The sequence below is a fragment of the Notothenia rossii genome (genome assembly GCF_949606895.1).
Source record: "Notothenia rossii genome assembly, chromosome: 7".
In the NCBI taxonomy this organism is placed as follows: Eukaryota; Metazoa; Chordata; class Actinopteri; order Perciformes; family Nototheniidae; genus Notothenia; species Notothenia rossii.
In genome coordinates, this window is record NC_136905.1 from 28,791,719 (window position 1) to 28,815,010 (window position 23,292).

The 23,292-nt window shown below is 39.8% G+C and overlaps 1 long non-coding RNA gene across 1 annotated transcript in view; it reads left to right on the forward strand.

Moving 5' to 3' along the window:
* LOC307047503 overlaps positions 1-11,175 on the forward strand; it is a 31,877-nt gene extending 20,702 nt beyond the window's left edge. The window contains exons 2-3 of the long non-coding RNA XR_013810451.1: positions 10,448-10,640; positions 11,113-11,175. This is a non-coding gene — a long non-coding RNA (uncharacterized lncRNA). The remainder of the gene's footprint in view (positions 1-10,447; positions 10,641-11,112) is intronic.
* Positions 11,176-23,292: the final 12,117 nt, after the last annotated feature.

Consider the following 23,292-nt stretch of genomic DNA (forward strand, 5'->3'; position numbering starts at 1 on the left):
GTCCAAATAGAGAGGCGTAGCCATTACTGACAGCCTACTACCAGGTAACTACACACTTCTACTTGTATAAAACTGACCTTCGTACGATGAATACTTCATAAAATACTGCAGATCCTTTATCTTACCTCTTTCTAATCTACACACATATAAGTATTTAACTGAAGTTACACAACAGTGTTGTTGATACAGAGTTGGAGTTTATTCACACGTCACATACTACAGTGGGTCATGTTTTCAAGAAACATTGAACAGTGCTGCCACATATGACACAGGAAAAAAAGAAAAGACTGAACCCTTTCTTTGCCATTATATAAAAATAGTGTTGCTACAAAAGTATAAATTAGGCTTACTAATAAGACAACTCAGATCTGAAGCTACACAGGAATCTGCTGCCAAAGTGCAATGAAAAAGACAATTAATAGAATCAAACCCTTTTTTTGTTGCATTTTAGTAGAGTATAAAAAGAAATGCCTTTAAAATAGGATGCAAGCAACACTAGTTTCTTAACCTGAATTGATAATAGACTATAATCTATTTAAACAGAACAGATCTTAATGTTTGCATTCTTATACCATTTTTTACAATAATTATAATTAATAAGTTCAGACAAACTAAAACGTACATCTGATTAATAACGGTATCTAACTTGAGTTTTTATTATATCAAGGACCTGTTGAAATGCTAGAGTACTGTTATTTTTACTGTCCCCCAAAAGCGCGTCGGCAGCCTCCAGGAATGCTTCTTTCACAACTTCGCCGTCTTTGAAAGACTTCATGTGTTTTGCAAGAACGTGACTGACGCGATAAGATGCTATGGTAGCAGCGTTGCTCTTGTTGTTGGGCCTGGTAAAAATGGACTGCTGTGCATTTAGCTGTCCTTTCAGGCCCCTCCCCTTTTGGGAGCGTAGGGCAGAATTAGGAGGGAATTCCGTCTCGTAGCGTTTGTGCACTGTTTTGAAATGCCGCTCCTAAATTACCCTTCTTCAATAAAGCCATGCTCGCATTGCAGATGAGACAGATGGACTTGGAACTGGAATAGATACAAATATAATCATCCTCCCACACGGAGTGAAAATTATATATGGGCTTTTTTGCTTCTGCCATAATTGCGCTCTTGTGTGTGTGTGGACTGGCACTCCTTTTGACACGGACAACGTCAGGGAAATAGTGCCCACTGCCCAACAGCCACGCCCCGACACATGGGGTCACGCCGGCCAATCACAAAGCTTTGATGCGTTTAAGTGCATTATTCTGGCACAGAAAGATTATGTTATAGGGCATAGCGATAAAACAGAATATTGTTGTTCTATTTTTAGACACATCTCGATCGACTGGTTGGGCACCCCTGATCTACAGGAATCTGATATAGCGGATATTTGTTAAGATCCATATGTCACGGATAGGATCATATTCTGTGCTAAATAAGAGATGTAATCATTTACAAAACATCACCATGTTTTTATTTAACAAAATAATGTTGTTTAATCCACGTTGGCGTACTACAACTACAAAAACCATCGGTTTGTTTTTTCATCAGGAAATGCAGCCCGGCTCAAACAAACAATTTTTAATCATCATCCTCACGATCATTTAATGTATCATATATTCGCTGAATTGACCTGAAAGCACTAACAAATATGAATTTGCTGTAGTCAACTTCATTAAAACTTTATTAACAGGCCTAAACTCAGTAATTCACTAAAAAGAGGATTATTTTTAATGGAGCCTCCTCATCTCACCGCACGGGCAAACAAGAATATGTAGCCTACAGTACAGTGCTAATATTTTACTGTAGGCTATTATTAGTGTTTGATATTACTGCTATAGCAATCACACATTGAGTTCATTGTTGGTAAATGATAAAATCAGACCGTTCTTTTTTTAAATAGTCTGAATGAAACGGCAGCTCTCAGGTGATCAGCTGATCAGCTGTGTGTGTGACTCTCTTTGTTTACACACCTACTGTAATAGCCCATCAGCCACAGCTCCCCCCCCTGATCTCTCTTCTCCAGCAGTAAAGTTTGACTGTAGGTAGGGATGCTCCGATCGATCGGCCGATACTCACTCTCTACCGATCGATCGGTGCTCTCTAAAAATGCCGATCGCGAGAGCCGATCGCAAAATGTAAAATTATAATGTAAAATTATGACGTAAAATAATGACGTAAAATACATGACACTTTTCTCTGTGCATGGCAAAACAAACTCGACAAAATGTCTACACCAGTCTGGCAGTATTTTAAAGAGCAACTTCCAGGTTAAAGACACCTGTGAATAAATGTGTAGGAAAATGATGAATACACTAGATTTTCCCAAAAAATATACAGAATGGACTGTAAATGGACTGTACATGGACTGTACATGGACTGTACATGGACATTCATACAGAGCAGTGTACCTTACTCTAGGACCTAACATTCACACACCGTTGGCCATGCCATCGGGAGCAACTCAGGGTTAAGTATCTTGCCCAAGGATACATCGACATGTTGACTGCATGGGCTGGGATCGAACCCACAACCTTCTGGTTGAAAGACGACCACACTCCCCTCACAGCCACAGTCGCCCAGAAATATACACTACAGTGACATCTGGCGTCGTATTTGTAAGAAATGTTCACTTCCGCATAAAAAAGTCTCGGCACGTGACCTCCCGCGTGTGACGTAACACGGGGGAAACAAGGGGGAGAGCGGCCGGCGTAACGTATTAATAAACATGGATCCCAATGCTAGTTTCGACACAGAAGACAGAGAAGAAGTTGAACATGAATATTCGAATGCATATGACGGACCACAACCTTATAATTATGAGCCTGCTAGGCGTCCAAGAGACCAGGAGCAGCCAAGGATTAGAAGAAATAACGGCCATCGGAGAGAAATTGAGCTGTGGTGTGAGGAGAACCAGTGGAGAACTGGCTATCTTGGTGAGTGACCGGCGTTAGCTACAGAATGTTAGCTAACGTCACATCACAACATTGTGAAGTTAGCTATCATATATCAGGCTATAACTAAAGTAGCATTGATAATATAGTAACGTTACTGGCAGGACTGTTGATACTGATCGATAACAGAAACTAATGCGCAAGTATCAGCCGTATCTCGCGTTACCTAATGCAACTCCACACTACGGTCCTGTGTACCGGAGGGGAGACGCGAGATACGGCTGATACTTGACGATCTGGCGGAGAAAGGTTGTGGAGCCTCCGTTGATATGCCGTTGTAAATGGCTTGATGGAAAGCAGGTGTGTAGTCGGGGAGGGTGCACAGCTGATTGCAGCAGGTGAGTGGAGGTTGAGCCGGGAGCCAGGAGTGACAGCCACCACGCACACACAAACAACACAGACAGGGGGAAATAAACAAACACAAAGGAGACGGCTGGAGCAGTACAGCCACCACAGCGTAACCTAATGCAACTCCACACTATGTCTTACGGTGCCGTGTACAGGAGGGGAGAGAGAGAGAGAGAGAGAGCGGGGGAGGGGGGGGGGGGAGAGAGAGATGTAATACGGTTTCCTGATAAAGCTGTGGAGAGTATGTGCTGCAGGGAGGTGGATGCACAACGCACCCAGGAACGAACGCTAGCTCCGGTCCTTTTCATGTGAGGGAAACTGTGGACTCGATGTCCTGACAGGCTGGTATTTGTGCAACCTGCACAAACACAATACTGCACCATGATTACAAATGGTGAAATACAATGTAAAACTACTGAAAAATACCAGCTCACTAAAACACAACCGCTCAACTCATCGCAACTACTAACTATACCCGCGGTCAGAGAGCGGAGATGTTTACCCTTTTTGATGTAATATGACACGTTTTAGGTATGACCTTATAAAAAAGCAGTTTTTAAGAGCAGAGCTCAAAATTGCTCCTTTCCCTCTGAATTCCTGCCCTTATGTCTCGTAAAACATATCAAATCCTACATTCACTTTTTTAATTGTAATTTTCAAGCAAGTTTAAGCATAAATGTAGAAAAAAAAAAACCCTGCAAGATGCTCATAAAATAGCAGTATGCAACGTGTGTGAAGCCGAAATCCTGCAGTTCCACCCACTGTGACGGACCGGTGAGCGGAGCAACACACACACTAAGAGTTAGACCTAACACACTTAGTTATTTTATCTACCTCTGGAACAAGCTAAACTAGTTATAAATCTGTTTATTCTTCACTGTCGGGTCACTCATTACTGGATCAGTGAGCTGCATGAAATACTGGCTGTCGGGAGAGAGAGAGATGGGGAGAGAGGAAAAGAGAGCGCTCCCGCTCATTTCTCCCATGTTATTATCCAAAGTTAATGTAAACTTGAATAATGTACTTCATTTGAATGTAATAATTATGTTGATTATTGTTTGTGAGCGCCAGTGAATGAGCCCCATTAACCGAGTTTTAAACATCACTTTAAATGGAAGATCCCCATAGACCCCGCCCACTCGATCGGATCGGCGATCGGTATCGGCCGATACTGATTCCGGCGATCGGCCCCAAAATTGGCGATCGGAGCATCCCTAACTGTAGGTTTGGCTTTGCATATTTATGCAGTGATCTGTCTCTTCCTCTCTGCCGTATATAAGTATAAATATTATTTTTCTTTAACATGTACTAACACAAGTCAGCTGGCCTCTCCACTGTTGTTTTGACTAATCTTAAGTCTCCAACTTCTGTGAGAGAGAGAGAGTTGGAAAGAAAGAAAGAAAGAGTGTGTACGTCCGCTCCAGTTTGGAGAGATTTATGAGTGGACCAAACCAAAGAGTGTAAGAGTGTATACTCAGAGAGAGTTTGGGAGGAGAGATTTACGATCCGCCGTGCGGGTCATAATTCAAAGTTCACGCTCACATATATCACATTTTGAATCACATAGATTATGAGGGAGAACAGATTTATCATACACACAGGTAGCACATGTGCAGGCTCCAAAAAGGCAGAGAAAAGCAAAAACAACACGCGCACACAAACTCGTACACCAGATGTTTTTTCTCTTTAAGGAAATGGAATCCTTGCGTACAGTAAACCTGGTAATATGATGACTTTGAATTAGTGTTGGTGATTGCCTTAATCTATAATGTGCAGTCTTTTTCCTGCCTACAAGTAAAAGCATAGATTATTTATCATCAAAGAATGTTTTTTTAAGCTGTTAATTTCAGATAATATGCTATAAACAACCCATTTGTGACATACAGTTTTTGATTGCAGTAACATCCATTTGGGTAGCACCTTTTAATCATGAGTTGGGGAAATAAATATAGAGAACCAAATCCATGCGTCATCCAGTCCAGTGGAAGCTCTTTTACAAGTCTATCTTGATGTAAACTTTACTTTTCTATTTCCTATGATTTACAGTTTGCAGTGTGTTAAATGTTTCATGCGCCACAGAGGCCACTCTGCTGAAACCCATTCAGCTCTGAACACACAAGCCCATCTATTTCTGTTCCTGTTTGTTAAATATTAACCACACATTCCCGCTGTCTCATCCACTGTGTTTAGGTGTATGTGTGTGTTTGGGAGATAGAGAGAGCTTACGTGTGCAACCTTTCTGTGTGTGAACTGCATGCGTGTTTGTGTGCATCAAGTGTTTATGAGTGTGTGCATGAGTCACAGGAATGGTAAATACATTTTTTCATGTCAATACCATCCTGGGACTTTTTAGTCGTCATGACGTTCTATTATTAAAAAGGACACTTTGATATTAATACTGCAGTTGGCCAATTATTTCTAATGGAATTTACCTTGTTGGAATCAAATGAGAAACCGTGAAGTCAAATAAATACAGAAAATATCAGGAAATGTTATTAATTAACAAATAAATACAGTAATTGGGGCGGCAGTCTGTAGACTTGGCCTGGGAACCTTAGGGTTGCCGGTTCGCGAAACCGTACAAGTACAACATAAAAGTATATATATTTAAAAGGGGTAATCCAAAGATTTTGTATTTCACTTCCATACATTTGAAGGTCTTTTCATAGACTGATTTGAAATAAATCGACCAAATAAAAACAGCAGAGGCCGAGATACGCTGGCTTGACTTTACTTGAGAATATGTCAACCTCCAAAAAACGCTGGAAAATACGTTCCCCATAATGCAACTCATTAGTGTCTTTCATAAAATCTTTCTTTACCCATAAATTCCCTCATCTTTCACCAACTCCCCGTACAGTTTTTTTAAACACACTTTATGATATAGTTCTTAAATCATAAGTCCAAGCTAAGGAATTAAAAGAATATTTATGTTTTGGAGTACAGCATGCACTGATGTAAGACCATGTGCATGCATGTTCCTATGGTTACACCTTGTGTTAAATAAAAACACTTGCAAATAATAAATTAACAAGGTCATCCCTCTTCCAACCTTCTTTTCTTGTACTTGTGATAGCGCTTACCTTGTACTACATTGCTGTTTTCTGTTATGTTTGTATTGAAAAATATAGTATAAAAACTTTTAATGCAAAATCCAAGCTGTCAGAACATTGAACTATATTCAAACTTTAGAAAGCTCTTGTAGATCGACACAAGACAGAAGAAACCTGCGGATTGTCCCTTCTCAACTTGTTAAAGTCAGTGAAAGCAGTGAAAACAAAGCAAAGTACGGTAGAATACTCCAGCCCTGCAAATCAAAATTATATTATCATACGTCTTGTTTATATACTATATGTTGCAGTTCCATCTGAATTACAATCACTCCCTTGATTATAAGAACCTTACGCACAACACTTCACCTCTCAAGTGTTTAATTCCAAACTTAAGTTGTGTTTATTGTGCCCGACTCAGGTGAAAGAAAATGGCAAGAAAATCCCTATTTTGATGATGCAACGTTACTTTTTGTGTGAACCCCCTTCACCGGCCCGCGCAAGACAATTAATGAGAGTGTTTTTTTGTTTGGAGGCTCAGTTCTTGTAAAAGTCAGCGTGAAGAAGCTCTTGTTTTTTTTTTTCTCTATCTTGACCTTGTTGAAGCCTCCATCACCCTTCCAAATTAATATTCAAAAGCCCTTAATTAAAAACCCGCCACCCCGTCATCCTCTGGAGCAAGATAAACAAATCTGGGGCTGTGTTTGTTCCCTTCTAGCCCATCCTATACTCCTATTTTAATGATTTCGCTTCAACCTCGGAGAAAAAAAAGAAAGAAAGCAATGCAGCAGAATGTGACATAAAAAGATGAAGACAAGACATAGCTGGGGGTGAGTGAGGAGAGAAGTGGTGGTGGCAAACGGCGGAGGGGGGGCGGTGTACTGTATTTCAGAACGTGGTTAATTACAAAAAGCATTAATGTTTTATTAACCCCTTATCAGTAATTAATCACGGTTCTTTGATGTAAAGTTCAGCTTACAAAAGCACCACGGAAAAAAAATCTCATCCATATTAGCCCATTAAGCCGGCTGCTATGGACCAGTCTTACTAACTGCAGAGTGCAGGACAGCCTCCGCAGGCATTAAAGCATTTGTTTTGACAGCGCTGTTTGTTTTCTACTCCCAGAAGCCATTGCAGTGCACCTCCAACTCCCACTAGTCTCTCACCAAAGGAGCCGGTTTGCATTTCAAATATGATGGAGCTATTGCATATTGTGCACAAAATTCTACCTTTCTGCCCAATGTTTATCCAGATTCCTGCACTGTACGGAACATCTCATACTGTACTGGCTGACATAATTAGATTTCCTCTAACATAGAGGTGATTATTTTCTTTTAACACAATGAGTAGTACAATGCTGCTAATGGAATCCCATAGGAACGTCGTCTGAGCCAGTGTTGGGCAGTGGGATAACATCTCAGGAAAAGCTTATTTTGAAGAAGGACATGTCAAATAGTAGCGCTAATATTGCACTTTAAGATTTTAAAGGTGCATTCTAAGCTAATTTATAATGAAATAAATATATAAAAAATGTAGAGGTTAGAGATTTCGGCTGAGAATTTCGTGTCAAACTGAGAAATTAATAACATTTTGCCTTTTTAAGGACATAATATCAATTATTTTAGCTTGAATGCACTTTAAGAAACTAATTTCTAAAGGGCTCGATGACATTAAGCAACAGATTTCATCTTTGATCATATTTGTTTGCCTTTTCCCAAATTTTACATCTAATTTAAAGGTAAGGTATACGTAAGAATGGAGAAACCAGCTCAAGTGCGCTAGAATTTGAAAGTACGCAGCCGAAAAAAATCTGCCCCTTCCTTCAGACTTCCTTACAGAGCGCCTCCTCCAACACACACAGACCATGACCAATGAGGGCACGAGAGAAGTTTGTGCTCGAGATGGAAGGCTGACAGGCAGGTAGGCCATCCAATTTTGGTCGTGCTTTTTACAGCGCCACGCCTTCCACAGATGAAATATTTTTATGTATTTATTGTCAAAGCATTTAATGTATTCATTGCTATCGGGATGTTAAGAGCATTCCATGGAATATAACAACAAATGTTTCTGAAGTGAATTACCTACCTACGGAGCCCTGGAGGGTTCATAGAGAGAAAAATAAATAAAACGAGGCCACGTTTGATTAATTTGTAAGCACAAGATGTAATTCGTCGCTTCAATTTAAATAAAACTCGGCCACGCTTTATTAATTTGTGCGCACGGTATACTTTCTCGTTCGCACAAGATACTTTTTCGTGCGTACAAGATACTTTCTCATTCGCACGAAAATGGCAGCGCATACATTATTTGAGATAAATTTAAAACTCAGACTTCATTTTAGGGACATTTCGGCCAGAGGTGTAGAACTATTTGTTTAAGCACCGGATTAGCAAAACAGGAGAGTCTGTGAACCAGTCGGTCTTGATCTATGAATTCATGTCCGTGACTCTCACAGTATATGCTATCTGCGCCTTCGCCGTGTTTACCTTCAGAACAGCTGAATAGAGATCGAGGCTGCTACGTTTTAGCCACACACGCACACACAAACCTCTACACACATCGAACTGCCCGATTATTCCCCCTATTACTCGTTTTAGATGTCCGGTCACCAGGGCGCATGATGTGTAAATAACCCAATTTGTGTTCTGTAAAACTGAAAAGGATATGACATTGTTTTTTTTACTTTCATTGCAGTTGTATATATCTTCAATATAATTTAGGTTAACTTCCTGTTTTATTTAGATGCTTTTATTTTGAAGGCGAGTTTACGCTGTTCACAGGAAGTTGTTGTTGCTATGGAAACGTGAAATGCTACATGATGTGTGTGTTAGGTGTATGTGTGTGTCCGACACGGGCATTTGTTTTCAATTTAGCATGAACAGTTTACACACATCTGGCTAACTCCATACTGTATGAATATTCCCAAGTGAAATAAATTTGTTTAATCTCAATCTCGATTTAGGCTAGTGCTAAATGCTGTAGGAGGGCACCGGAACGAACGCCACTATCATAATATCTTCTGAAAACAAATGCCCACACATACACACACATACACAGACACACATACACACACGCCATGGCGACTGGACATCTTCTTTATAAAACTAATAATATGGCGTAATAATCGGGCAGTTCGATGTGTCCAACCATAAGAAAGTATCTTATGCGAACGAGAAAGTATATCATGCGCACAAATTAATAAAGCGTGGCCTCGTTTTATTTAAATTGAGGCCATGAATTATATCTCGTGCACACGAATTAATAAAGCGTGGCCTCGTTTTATTTATTTTTCTCTCTATGAACCCTCCAGGGCTCCATACCTACCCCACCTTTATGCGAATAATATAATAGTTTCAGAAATCTAATAGAGGTTGTGATTCTAGTGATGTGGTATGATATCTACCAAAAAGGTTAATTATGCTGCAATATAGCATATAATAAAAGTAATGTGGAGAACATTTTTTATTTTAAACATTTCAGGGGAGAGAACTTTTTATTTCTATTTATTTTTTATATGATTTATTTTTGAGATTTTCAATACACAAAGACAGCAGCAATACAACACATTACATTAACCCTGCAATTTCTTACAAAACAACCCCAAGAAATGATACATCAATTACAATTAGACAATAATGCAATAATGAAAAAACAAACAAACAGGTAACACAATATAACATAAGTGTATTACTTAAAATGTATCTTTAATTAAAATGTAGCTATTGTTATTTGCAATTATTTATATTTGAAACTGTATTCTTAACAATGAGTTGATCCAGAACAATTGACAACTATTTTTTATAATCAATAAATTACAAAAAAACATGCAAAACTGCCCTAAAAATCCTGTTTTCAGCCTCTCGAATATGGACATAAGATAAGATAAGATGGTACTTTATTGATCCCAATTTGGGAAATTATTTTTGTTGCAGCAGCATCATATCTTGATTTTCTCTGCTTTATTTCATATTGAAGTGAATATCTTTTCAATTTTGACTGACAAAACCTCATTGAAGTACCTTTGACTTTGAGAAACTGTAATGAACATTTGTCACTATTTTCCGACGTTTGAAGATTAATGGACTTGTTTTTCTTTCTTCTTTGTTTCAGATCCACTCCAGCAGGGTTATGAGCTGTCCCGAGTCGGGAAATGGATTGTAGTCACCCGCATAGAGGAAGATGACTGTAGCCTTTCACCTAAAACCCCAGGCGGCCCTTCTGTCTCTCAGGGTGCTGTCTGGGGTGATGTGGAGGTCGTGGGGTGAATCAGAGGCCAGCTGGACTATGAGAGGGTGATCATGAGGTCAGTGGAGCCTATAAACACTGTTTGTGTGTGAGTGTACGGGGGTGTCGGAGTGATATTGGGGGTGAACGTCAGGTCAGGGTGCCTATGTACACTAGGACTGTGGGGTCAAGGAATGGTCACTTTGAGTCTTTGCTCAACTGTGTTTAAACATGAGCTCAGACAAACAGAAAACACAACCTCAACTTGTTAGGCCTACAAATCTACCACTGTGCATATCACCATTTAAATTGTTGAATTAAATAAAAATAGATCAAGAAACACCCAAAAACTCTGGAAAAATAACTCCAGAGTAAAAATAACTGGAAATGTTTACTTTTTAATTCATTTTACAGTCAAAAGTGGAAAGTTCATAGTTTGCCTTTTGGTTTAACATAACAGTAAAGTAAAATGCTAAATAAGCCTTGCAACTTACATGGTCTGCGTTTGGTGTTCATTGCTATTTGTTATTTCCGCGAAAAACTGAATGGAGCGACACTTCAAACATCTGGCCGCAAGGAATTATGGGACGGCATTTTCTCCAGTAAAGGATGAACTGTAAAGAAGATAACAAGGTAAGAGTTGAAGCTTCTTTCTTATCAAGCAGAGAAGTCAAAAAGGTCTTATCATGGCTGCTACTTAGTTACTTCCGTGTCATTTTACTTGGGAAACCTTCCTGACTGACAAAGACTATTCAAGTTCGCAGCTGATGGATTGACAGCCGCATTATTAGTTAAAGTAAATGTAATTTCCACTGTAGTTTTTATCCCCCCTTATCCACTCACAAACACATACACATGACTTTCCCCCCAACTACCAGTCCTGTTCTCTGCACAAAAGTACAGACAAGACACTGGAGGCCATGTTACCATTGTTGATGCTTTTGTTGTTATTGTTCCTGCCCGTGTTGATTAAATTAGGAAATCCTTTAAGTCGGCAGAAAAGAGGGGCACGTTGTTTTATTATTAAAGAGGGAAGAGACACCCCGGTGAACATTGCGCCGGTTAATGAGAAGTACAGCAGAGTGCTTCAGGACTCGGAGATTTCAATAACATGGCAGAGCAACCCCCCCCCACCTTCTCTTAACCCCCCCTCTCCTAACCACCCTCTGTGAGGTGGATAATACAACAGACCCCCCTCCGTCTGGTTGCTCCTTCCTTGTTGTCTTCGCTGGCAGAGCTGATTGTAGGTGCTGTCTGAGAGACAAATGTAGTTCAACAGCCTTTAGGTTCTCTTTTTGTTTTCCCCCCTTTAAAAAAAAGGGTTTAAAAAGGCTTGAGCAATATGATTTTGGGAGAAAGATACTTTTAGATGTTTTTATAGGAGCATTGTATTTGACGAATTCCATTGTTCATTTGTTTTAAGACAAATATTTGTTGCTACCCGCAGAATGTAATTTTTAGCCAAGTGGAGGCACTTCAAGGCAAGGCAAGGCAAGTTTATTTATATAGCACTTTTCAACACAAGGCAATTCAAAGTGCTTTACAAAAAATGAAAGACATTAAGAAAATGGAATTTAAAATCAGTCATTAAAAAGAAAAGCTAATAAAATAAACATTAAAAGAAAAAATACATGGATAAAAGTTACAGTGCAGTCTAAGATTTGAATAGTTCAATTAAAAGCAGCGACAAAAAGAGAAGTCTTCAGCCTGGATTTAAAAGTCAGATAATTTCTTTACATTTAAATTGTCCCCTGAAAACCAAAGATAATGGTAACACATATACACAGATCTTTGAGTTAAGACAGACTAATATAATATACTAATATAGTATCAATTATACAATAAGATTCCAGTTCAGTTTTTTTAAGTTAAGTAGCAGAACTAAACTACTCTGATAAAAGTAAACGTTACCTGTACCAAGTAACGCTGTGGAGCCGATCAATTTGACGCTGTGGCCATAAAGGCTCCACACTAAAGATTATACTGAGAGTGAAACAGATGGAAAGCCAAAGGTCTGACGGTTTTCAGAGTGAAGACACGAGTACTAGTAACCTATCTAGTAACTAAAACATATCCACAGAGATTTGAGTTAAGACTGATTAATGCAGTTTCAGTTCTGCAATAATATCTAAATAAACTTTATTTTTTAACTTGACCTCTGAACATTTCCAGAAGGCTTTTCTGAAATAATAATGCATTCTGATTATCATTTATTCTTCCCATTCAATCATTGAAGAGAACTTACAACAGTCGGCTAAATTCCACAAAGTACTTCAAATGTTTCTAAGTGCTTTTTACTTATTTTTCACCTGGAATTTAAACTTTTTGGAAAAGTCCTATCAAATGTGTTTATACCATCTTTTTAAATTCTTACTTCAGCTTTACAGCGCCTGCATTGTTTGCTGAAAACCATGTCAGTTTTATCTTCATTCACTTTACACTGGGCCACAATACCGGTGCCAGGCAGTAATCCACGATGAAATGCCATTTCAAGAATAACAGTCATCTCGTCTTTTATTTTGCTTTCCACCATCTCACAGATTGTAGCGTAGGTGGGTGCCATTGTCAGGGCAAGGTCACGTCTACTGCATGTATTTAGTGCAAGTGTGGATGTATGTTTTTGCTTTTATTAGTCAGTGTGCATATTTGCTAGTGTGTGTGACTGCATCTGTTGTTTAGAGGGTTGTGTCAGACTGTTGATTCACCAGACAGACTGCCACTGCATTCCCTCCTACACGACTGCTGTTTCGCATACAGGCGTGTGTGTGTGTGTGTGTGTGTGTGTGTGTGTGTGTGTGTGTGTGTGTGTGTGTGTGTGTGTGTGTGTGTGTGTGTGTGTGTGTGTGTGTGTGTGTGTGTGTGTGTGTGTGTGTGTGTGTGTGTGTGTGTGTGTGTGTGTGTGTGTGTGTGTGTGTGTGTGTGTGTGTGTGTGTGTGTGTGTGTGTGTGTGTGTGTGTGTGTGTGTGTGTGTGAAAGACAGCACATAATGTTTACATGCACACACTCAGAGTCTTTGACCAGGCAGGGCAGTAAACAGACAGCAATCATAAAAACATGCTGTTGATCCCTCGTCGTGTTTAATCAGGGGGAGCCAGCAAAAGGAAACTGAACATAAATCATTATAGCTGTCTGTCAAAGGTGGAATCACATTACCTTCATTCATATTGCCTTTTAATATTGCAATTTGTAGTTTCACTGAATGTACACTGATTACAAAAAAGTGTATTTGTGTACAGTAGCTTAAGAAGATGTAGGTGTTTACACTGCTTTGACATATCGAGGATTAGATGTTGTCAGAACTCTTGTTTCTTCACATTTCCTTTTCTCTTATTGCCTGTAATTAAGGCTTGAATACCAATATCATGTTTGGTGATGTTTAGGAAAAGACGGTATGGAATACAGGTCAAAGGGTCCCCTTGCATTGATATAAAGGATACACAACAACTAGAAATATTTTGTTAATCTTTTCTTGATAGTTCATGTACTTTTTTAAACAGGCTATGTTTTCTACTTCTCTAGCATGATAGCAAGCTTTTCATGTCACCCTTCACCACCCAATTGACTTTTTGTGAGTGTTTTTTATTCGCGATCTGTGATAAAATCCTAAGTAGTTCCATCCCAGTAAATGAAGCTGCTGGCCCATTGTGAGACCACATCTTTATACACATCAGTGTTTGTATGGATTAAACAATTAAGATAATCCATGTTAGCTAGTGACCTTAGAAGCCTGCTACTGTAGGTGGACTTTGTTAGCATTGACAGAGCCAGGCTACTTGTTTCTACCTGTTCCCAGTCTTTATGCTAAGCCAAGCTAACCATCTGCTGGCTCCTGCTACATATTAAACAAGCAGATAGGAAAGTGATTGCAATCCCTTCATCTTACTCTTAGCAATAAAGGGAATATACATTTTCCCTTTACGTCAGATTATTCCAGTATGACAAAAAATGACTAAAAATACTCAAGACCAAAGGGGGTTAATGTGACCCTTTTACTTTCTCTTATCACCCTGCTTCCTCATTCCACATCAAGGTTATCAGTGAGACACAGAGGCAAAGGTCAGACAAGTGTCCTCTCTATGACCCCTGACCACCCCATGACCTGGTGTCCTCAGATTCATCAGGGCGGTGTTAGTCTTGAGTTCACAAGGGTCATCTACTGTTCAAAGACACAAACACTCCATCAGCCATTTAAACATTCAGCTTATTAAAGGACAGTCCTGAAATGTTGGTATAAACTATAGTGTAAAAACGTAAAACACGTCTCCGAAATGATTATGACTTAAGATAGGGTTTATATGTTTAGATTAAACTACCAAAGAGTAAACTAAAATAAGCCCCCCTTTTAATGGTATTAATGCCTAGTTTTAGATTACTTTAATTTGAGTGTCGATGGAGCAGTTAACAAGTTAGCATAACCCAGATTAATCTAAACTCCATTCAGAAAACAAGCCTTTTAAAAGTTTGTTCCCTTTTCATTTTGCGGAAAAAACTCTTGTTCTCTACCACTACTTTGGAGATGGTATGTTTTCCTTTTGATATTATAAAAAACATTTACATAAAATAGATAAATGTCAGACTCGCTGACAGTGATACAAATATTTCTGGCCCTTCCCTGGTGTTTCAAGTTGACAAATCTACAGAGGCCACCTCTTGACCTTTTGACCGTGATCGGGCCTTATGGGTAATGATGATACTGATGGCCTGACAGCCAACTTACCCAGTGGCCATCTGGAGCAGCTGTCATTGTGGCTGATTGAGAAGGAGACACAGCGGCCATGCATTGATTTTTTTTTTGTACTGCGATCTAACCTCTTTTTTCTCAGGCTCCCTCTCTCTGATCCTTTTATTTAGCATCATCCTCCTCACCCTGAACTTTGACCTGAGAGAGAGCGGAGCTGGAGGTCACTGTCAATGCCCCTCGCACCCATCTCCACCACCAGCATGTACTGCGTATTTAATTGTCATCTTTATCCATTGAGTTAAACTAGCGAGCTACTACTATTGTACAAGTTCAAACATGCAGCTATTTATTGGCCTACACATTCAGCTCTTTTTTGTTATTGTGTGTTTTCCTACTTGTTGATAAAGTAGCCCCAATAAAAAAAAAAGTTAATGTGCTTTGTTCCCTCATAAAACTTGTTACTTTCACTCAATTACTCTACATTTCAGAAGAAAATGTTGTACATTTCAATGTATTGTATATCTAAATGTTTAAATACATACTCTGAGTTTGTTTCAGTGTAACGTTACATTGGGTGAACCATTAGACTAAACTACTAAAGAGTAAATAAAAACTGAACTCCACTTTCAAGGGTATTTATGCCTAAATTAGCTTATTTCTTTTTAAATGTTGATTAAGCAGTTCAAAGTTAGCAGAGCCTCGATTGATCTTATCTCCATTCAGAAAACAAGCATTTTAAATGTTATTCTGTGTAGCCTTGCCAAATCAAGATGAATTAAGAAGCACAAAGTAACACAAATAAATGCAAATCATACTGCGGTCAAACTTGCGCAACAAATGTGAGGTCAATATTAGCTTCGCATTTACAGCATTATACACAACCGACTTTTAGGTTGAGTTTTTCTCTTGTCCTGCTGATTCTGTTTGTAATGTAAGCAGAAGGATAGTGATTGTCTGCTTTTACTGAGTGTTAAATGCTCCTAGAAGCAGAGCAGGTTGCAACAATGTCCGGCTTTCCCTACCAAACCCTACCCCCCAACCCCACCACCAAAAAATCCCCACACCACTTCAACAGACACCTACACATACCAATGCTGCAGTATAGTGATCCGCATAATCCGACAGGCTCCGGGAGTGACTGATAGCTATTGTTGTGTTGGAAAGCTTTTGTCACCTGACAAAGAGCTCTGGCTTTGGCCCTCATCCCTCGGCATCATCCTCTTCCTCATCCTCTCTCTCACGGGGATATGGAGGGGCCCTCAGCGCCCCATCATGATGAGTGATGGAGACTCAGGGATGGGCGAGGAGGAAGAGGGTGGGGGGGATTGCAAAAAGACTATCTTAATCACAGGGAAACACACAAGGCTGTTTGCGGCATTGTGAAATTACTTTAAATACAGTTTGTTCCCTGTCAAAAAAGGCACACAAAGACATCAAATGTGCATTGAGAATTACCAGCTGTCTTGATTAATACGCTGAATAAGGTATCAACATCATAGAGGAGGCCCCGGCGCCTTTCTGCTGCTCTGACACTTTTATTTTTGCTCATTTCGCTTGTTTATTCTCATGATAATGAAGTCACAGTGTTAGTGTCATCAGGAGAAATCTAGCATTTTGGCCTGGTTCCACTGCTTATGTATGCAATAACTACTTTCCCTCTCTTTTCATTGTCAGTGAGCCACTACCACCAAAATGGCTCCTAATTGAGGAAATATTAAGCCAAGAGTTGAGTTGTGTATATATACAAAATTCAGTTTACTATACAAGGATCTTTTAGCCGTCAAATATGCTTATCAATATATTTCTGTAAAACATTGCACTTGATTTCGACGGTAAGGATTTCAACGCGCTGTACTGAGTGGGAGTGACGGAGCACTGCTGACAAGCTTAAAGCATTATAAATGTCGGGACAATACAAACCGGCAGACTGAATGCTTGAGATTTCTCTTTGTTTTATTCGAGGCCAGGACACGTTTTTTTGCCTCCTATCCCTTTCTTCTCTTTTCTTGTATGCATGCCATTTCTCTCAATGGCCTCTTGCTGCACTGTGGGGATAGCGGCAGCACTTACGCCATGTGTGAGACAAAGAGAAAGGTCTGTTTCAACACCATCATTCCCACAATCCCACACAGTGACGAGCGAGAGATAGTCACCATCTGTGGACGTGTCTCTTTGCCTAATAGTACCCAGCAAAAGTTAAGTGTGAACGCCTCAGTGTGGCTAGGTGTTTCTGGAGTTACCTCCCACTATATTCTATATTGCCTTGTTTTTAAAATAGCGTGGCATTTGCAGCCCACATTGTGTTTAGTAATTTTGCGTGTTTAAAAATACAAAAATAAAAGTTCTTCGTCTGTGGCCTCTTTCACTCTATTTCACTCTATTTCTCTCTTCCCTCATTCCCTGTCCCTGGCTACAGCGCAGCAGCCATTAGCTTTACAAATCCAGCCTTTGATCTCTGATTTGGGCGGGTGCCTAGCAGAGGAGGGGTGCATGTGTGCTTGCGTGTGCACGTGTGTGTTTGTGTGTGTGTGCGTCTAGCTGTCTATGTAGGCCATTGGAGGGCTAGCTGGCACTGCAGAGGAGGAGGGTTCACGACCGGTCCACTTCTGCCGAGGTATTACGGAGGGAGTCAATTTCCAGGGAAGAGGCAGTGATGATAATGCTGCTTCATTTGCATTTGTACTGAGCGAATAAGCTGCCTAATGGTTTAAATATAACTCACTTACCGCTCACTCCAAACTCCACTACCTCTCTCTCCTGTACCACTGTTTCTCCAACCCCCCCATCTTACCTTTCCCACCCCCCTTCACTTATCTCACCCTTCAGAGCCTCTCGTCTCGCCTTATCCTCGCCTCATCTCTTCGGAGAATATCTCCTTTCCCCGGCCAGTTGCCCAGATATTACATTATTGAACAGGAATCACTTTTAGCACTTTGGCAACGGTCAGGGACTCCAAATAGGTACAGGACCACTGTTATCACACACACTAAGTGTTTCAGTCAAGGCTCATTATTTAGATTTTTTACCAGTACTTGCAATGTCAAAAAGTTACTTATGAGTGGTCAAAGTTTACCGCTATTTAAAGGATTGTAATCCCTTATGTGTGTCCAACAGAAAGACATTTTTGGTGTACAGCAAATGCTGAACAAATCGTCATTATTTAGAGGAATCTGATACAATATTTCCTTCTGTTATATATTAAGGTTTTAATGTCTGGTTCATGATGTCAGACACACACACTAATCAACATTTGAAATTCATATCGTTAAATGTATGCGTTTTTAAATGTGACTTTCTTAATCTGCAAAATAGTTAAATGAAATAAAAAATTATCAGTTTTATCATTTGTTTTAAAGAAAAATGTCTAATGAAATCCAAATAGTTGAGTTAACATATATATTTTTAAATGTAGGTTTATATGACTTAAACTGTAATTATTTTGAACATTTGGGTTTACAGTGTAGACAACCAATATGCTATGAATGATGTAACAAACAGTTAATCCATCACAACCAATCAAACAAACCGTATCATATCAAGGACATTGGAGATGCAGTACAAGATCATCTAGCAAATATCAGAAAAAAATAACACGTTCTCTAAGATAGGACTTTAAAATAAAGGTTCCGACAAGACAATAATAAGGGCTGTGATGAACGACCAGAACACAGCTGTGTTTCCTTCCCTCCGTCCACTCGTCCACCCATCTGTCCGTTTACAGTACTCTGCTTTTTCTTCCCCTTCTCTGCTGAGAGGTAATGAATGGCGTCCCTCACTGTGGCGAAATCACCTGTTTCTGCCTCAGCCTTTCCTGCGCCGCATTAAGTGGGAATTTATGGAGGCGGCTTCCCATTGAACAAAACCATTTCTCTTCCAGTTTGGTTTAACAGCACACTTTATTCCCCGCAGATTTAAGGATAGTAAGCTGGGGGTATATGGGTGGGTGGGTGGTTGTGGGGAGGCAACACCATTAGGGGCTACGGCCCTCCCAATTTCTCTCACACTCACATTGGGAAGGCAAACAGCCCTGAGCGGTCTGCTCCTAAAGAGACCTCTGTGAATAGATAGATGCCTGACGGATCAAGTGGAGTGCTAACACATGCGCGAGGACTGTCCCATTTCTGGCTCTTTCACATGGCTGGATCTCAAATGGGACTTTAAGTTGGGGCCTTTTTATTCGTCACCTAAGAATAGAAATGTATAACAAGAAGCTGGTCTGATACACAGGGGGCAAGGATGATGTTACTTGATAGTGAATCTATTACTGAACCCTTTATTGAAATTGGGCAGACATGTTTGACACAAAATAATAGATGTAGTACTGAAAAGATTGAAGTCAATTGACACTAATGTAATAGGACTAACAATGGTTTGTCTTATATGAGCACATTTTCTTGCAGAGTTCGTATCTTCATGGTTTATTTCGCTTATTGTAAATCGCATTGGATTAAATGAAATGTAATGTTGGGGCCTCTTTAATACCATAACCTATAACACTGTGGTATTTTTCAAATTATTCAATGGCAGCTTATATGGGTGAATCTTTTAACTGCCAATGACTGTGTCATATGTAGCTGCATTAGCGTCTCATTACTTGGCGATAGGCGGAAGATTCCTTAATGCCTCTCGACAGGCCATGATGTAATTACACAGTGTTTGTTGCGAGTCAACATGATAATTTGTGTTTCCAAGGGATCTGTCATACGCCCGGGACGCTGGGCGCATAAATGATTCAACCCCTCATAAATGTCCTGATTGAAAACAAGCTGTTGCCCAAACCAACTTAACTATCTTGTCGTCGCCATACCTCGTGGCCCCTCAAAATAAACAACCTAAAAAAACAAATCCCCCTGTGGAAATTCATCACAATGTTTGGCGCTGAGGCAGAATTATGCATAAGAAAAAAGCTTACCTTTCACTTCTCCCTCTGCCTCTGTGTAAGAGATCGAGGAAGGGGGGGCATGATGTGTAGAGAGTGTTTAGTGAGACTACAGTACTCTGCAATTCCCCAGAGGCTGCCATTGTCGAATTTACCCGTTCCCACACTCTGAGCTCGACCTAACAAGACTACACAACATCTGCATGGGGGCTGCGGAGTTGATATACATGGTAGAGGTTTGTGCGAGGCCTATGTGTGAGTTTGGGGGCGTTGATTTGTTGTTGTTTTGCCTATGTGTTTTGAAATCTGCGGGGTGGGCAGGGTATATTAAAGGCAGAGCGAGGTGTTCCTGCGTTGCCGTCGGCTCCGCTGCACCTCTCCAGCATTCTGACTGTGACCCCAGCCTTCGGGTGTTTGTGTATTTTCATTCCCTTTGTACACACTCTCTAAGATGTTCTCCTCTCTTCTCCTCTTTTCTCCTCCTCCTCCATCTCTCCTCCCCCCCTCCTTGTGTTCCTTTCAGAACAGAGCCCCAGATACTGAAGATATTGCCCCTGGTTTGTTTGGCCTGTCTCCCTTTTTTCTCGCATTCTCTTCTCGCCATATATATATAACGCCTGATCCTCCTCTCTCATCTCCTTTCTTTTTTCCCTTTTATTTATCCTCTGCAAGTCTTCTCACTTTGCGATCAATACGGTTTCCGCTTGAAGCCTCGCGGCCAATATGAGAGGAGCCACGGGATTTTTTGAAGTTGGAATGCTAAACATGTTAAACAGCGAAGTTGTTTTTCAAAATTTGGGATCATCGGAGAGATGTTAAACGTCTGAGTTTGTTTTTCCCAGTTCCCAGCTGCATACTGTAGATGCATCAGACGTTATGGCTTTTTATCAGCTTATCTTTGATCTTGCTGTAGCTTTTTATATAATGTTTCTGATTCTTGCATTTGAATCCATTAGCGGATCACTAAATCAGGGATGTAGCAGTTATCGTTACAAAATGAACATGTGATGTGTGTATTTATATCTTTGAAAATCCTCTTTGAAAATCCGTTTGTTTGTAAACCAACACTACATCAGCCGGTCTTCATGGTGTATGTGAGCTTTTGCATGATTTCTGCATAGATTGTAGTTAAAATCTTGAAAAGAAGAACAATTCACTGCATAAGGTACTTAAACAGTTCTGAGCCTGGCATGTTCCATTACTCATTAGGATCATATCTCGTGTTTATCCTCAAAGAATATAATTAAACACATACTGTAAGGTACATTTCCCACTAAGGGTGGCTTAATGCAGTATAGTATATTAACAATATACAGTATACAATAGTATAATTGTATAATATATATATAACAACAAAGTGCCATATTTTAAACATCAATTACATTGTACAATTACCATAACAAATCATATTTATGTTCAAAACTAATTTCGGATTTGCCAAGTGGTCATTTTCAAGGTTTTATCTCACTATTGCTCACTGGAAACCACTTAATAATGAACTAAACAGTATAACAAATATCCTTGTTTTTATGTATCATCTTCGAATAAATGTTCTTTACGACTGTTGACATCCTAATTCAATGTAACAAAAACACGAGTAAATAACTTTTCCTCTCAATTTAAGATGTTTTAATGTAAAAAATAAAAATATTGTAAAAGTATTTTTGCTGCTGCACATTCTTGGACAGAACTAACGGAGACCCTTCTAACTTAATTTACTTAAAGTACATGTGCATTACCTGGGTACGTTTAGCCATGCAAGCAGGGTCGCTATATAATTGGCAATGTGTGTCGGACATTTAGTTGGTACGTTTTAATCCATCATGTTGGACAAGAACATTTATAGTTTGGTATTGGGTGAAATGTCATAAAACGTTGTGTACTGTATATGTTCATTGTCCCCAGAGGATGCACTCAACTAATAAGGGAGGGGTTACAATATGCTGATGGTGAATTGCTGATGCATTGGAATTCTGACCACCTATGGAGTCAGGAATTTGTTTTATTTGATCAGCGAGCTCATGCACACCTGGATTTGCTGTGTCTTCCCAACCTGGAGTTTAATCCAACGTAACCTGTGACACACTGATATCAGGTATAAAGGCTTCTTTGTTATCCTCAACCAACATCTCTCTCCCTTTATCAGTCTCTCTGCTCACTCCTTCCTCTTTGTTGTGCACCTGCTCCTCTCGCTCCTACTGTTGGATGGACGGAGGGAGGGAAGGCAGCTAAGTCCCTGATGACTGTCCTCATCATCGTCTGTCTGACCGCCGCTGACTAGCCAAAGAGGCAGCGAGCCAGATAGACAGCAGGGCGGTGGAAACAAATATGAACTGCCCCGTGCCCTCTATTCGCAACCTACTGTCAGTCACATTTTTTGCAAATGTTTCAAATGTCACAAAAAAATTCAATTATAATTAGGTGTGTTTTTGATATCTGTTGTCTTGAAGGAAATAAATTGGTTTCATGAATACATAATACCACAACCGCTGGCCTTTCATCAGTTAATAAGTATAGTAAATTAAATTAGATCTTGTTTAAGTCACGTCTTCATTCAAAGCGGTCTACATACAATTCAATACTGTAGTCATGCCGACGGAAGTAATTTGGGGTTAAGTCACTTGCCCGATGACACCTCAACATGCTGACTGCCAGGCCGGGGGTTTGAACCATTGACGCCAATTTACCCTCTGAGCAACAGCTGTGCAAGTTTTTATTGCAATTTAGATACGGTAATGTTTGTCACTTAAAAGCCACTTTTTACTTCTGTATTAAGGCTTTTTGCAATCATGAATTCAAGAGTATTTATATTGCAATCAAACACAATTTATTCACGTTTAAACCATTTTTAACTTCTCTCTTTTTTAAACACCCTTCCAAAAAAGTTGAATCCGTCTCAATTCCCCCTCCCAACTCCCTTACCGTCAAGATTGCGATGATAACAAAGTAAGGGATTTATTCATCTCAAATTCTAACACATCAGGTATGGTATTAATCTGCAGATGCTCCCTTCAAAATAAGACCACATTTTGCTGTGTACGTCAGTTTTGGAGCAACCTCAGAGGCCAAAATGTGGCCTGCAACAGACTAGGTAGGGCTTGATTGTAGCCTAGCTGATTGCCAGAAATACCGGAAGCAGTCACTGACAAAATAAAAGTTATAGGTTCTCCT